Source organism: Tachyglossus aculeatus, chromosome 8 (assembly GCF_015852505.1).
Source record: "Tachyglossus aculeatus isolate mTacAcu1 chromosome 8, mTacAcu1.pri, whole genome shotgun sequence".
In the NCBI taxonomy this organism is placed as follows: domain Eukaryota; kingdom Metazoa; phylum Chordata; class Mammalia; order Monotremata; family Tachyglossidae; genus Tachyglossus; species Tachyglossus aculeatus.
The window spans coordinates 25,979,396-25,981,183 of record NC_052073.1 but is presented as its reverse complement, the minus strand read 5'-3'; the positions used below and the strand labels follow the sequence as shown (position 1 = coordinate 25,981,183).

Sequence of the window (1,788 nt, the reverse complement as noted above, 5' to 3'; positions counted from 1 at the left end):
TCCTCATTTTACAGATGATGACACAAGGGATTCAATAAATACTGCTGTTGTCAATGATGATGATGACGATGATGAGCAGTGGAAGATGGAGGAGGAGGAGGAGGAGGAAGAAGAGAGGGAGGAGAAGCAGGAGGAGGGAGAAGAAAAAGGAAGGGCAGGAGCAGGAGGAGCAAGAGGAGGAAAGTGATCATGAATGATTGCAACCTCTCACTTTCTGAGGGAGTTTCAAATTGAGACCCTGGATCATTTTTCTAAAAAAAAAAAACCTTCAGTTCACAGCTCCCCTCTGAACTTCCAGGAGTTGTCCATCCACTTCTGCATCAAACAGAAACTCCTCAGCATCAGCTTCAAAGCATTCAACTTGGCCCCTCCCACCTTACCTCACCGATTTACTGCTACTTCCCTACTATAACCCAAGCCACTCACATCACTCTTCCAACGCCAACCTACTCACTAATCAATCCCATCTATTTTGCTGCCTTCCTCTTGCCACACCCCTCCCCTTCTTATCCTACAGACCATCACACGCCCCACCTTCAAAGCCTAATTAAAAGCATATCTTCTCCAAGAGGCCTTTCCCAACTAACCCCTCATTTCCCCACTCCCTCTCCCTTCTGCATCCCCTATGCACTTTACCCTTTATGCATTTATTCAGCCCTACCTCCGCCCCACAGTACTTAGATACATCCATAATTTATTTTAATCCCTATTTTCTTCTCTAGACTCTAAATTCCAAGTGGGCAAGTAACATCACTACCAACTTCCTTGGATTATACTCTCCCTAGCACCTGGTACTCCCCTCTCAGGGTTGCACCTGGAGAGTTTCCAGTACTCTACCAGTCTCAGCTATGGGAGGGAGAGTCAAGCAGAGGTCTACCGTTCCATTCCTAGCTTGGGCAGTGGCTAGGGAGTGGGTTGCAATCTGCTACAAGTCAAAACTCACCCATGCTGGGCAGCAGCAGCAGGGGAGAGTGTCGAGGGCAGAGACTCAAGTTTACTGCACAGAAGGCAGTGATGGTAAACCCTTTCCGTAGTTTTACCAAGAAAACTCTGTGGATACACTACCAGAACGATTTTAGATAGAGAGTGGGGTGCTCTGGGAGAGATGTGTCCATGGTGTCACTATGGGTCAGAAACAACTCGGCGGCAGAAGACACGAGCACCTAGTACAGTGCTCTGCACACAAGTGCCCAATAAATACCATTGAATGATTGATTGATGGATTGAGAGGTCAGCCCACACTGCTCCGAGCCTCAGTTTGTGAGCTTTGAAAAGCACATACCTTCCTTCAAATGTTTTCTCCTCGTCACTTGAAAAAACACGGGCAGTCGTTGCAGCGGGAACAACATTTGGGATGGAAGCTAAGATGCCTGTCAGAGGAAGGGTAATCACCGCTAGTGATTCAGTTGCAGCTATTCTCTGCACAGAAATCATCTCGGTAGGTCAGTTTTAAGTTGCATCAAATTGGGCCGCTTACTCTTGTTCAGCCAAAAGTACAGTTGATCCCAAATTGTATCATGGCTCTCTAAGTGGGCTCAGGCTCTCAGACCCCAACCAGGAGCCTCCCTCCCTCATCTGTGAAATATAAAAATCCTTCAAGTCTCTGCCAAGTCAGCCACAGACCAGCTAAATTCAGTAGTCAATGGCGACCCAAACTAACCCAGTTAACTATCACTCTACCTGGCAACAGACCAATGTAGCATTTAATAATAGCAATAAGTCAATAAAACGTTCATTCCAGTCTCATGGGAGGATCATATTTTCTGCTCTTCCTTTGTGCATGTGTGT

At 46.6% G+C, this 1,788-nt stretch overlaps 1 non-coding gene across 1 annotated transcript; it reads left to right on the top strand.

Annotated features, from left to right (window-relative positions):
* The first annotated feature begins 796 nt into the window (after nt 1-796).
* LOC119931862 lies at nt 797-933 on the top strand. Its single transcript, XR_005452169.1, has one exon. It is a non-coding gene; the product is annotated as a small nucleolar RNA SNORA7 (small nucleolar RNA).
* The last annotated feature ends 855 nt before the right edge of the window (nt 934-1,788 follow it).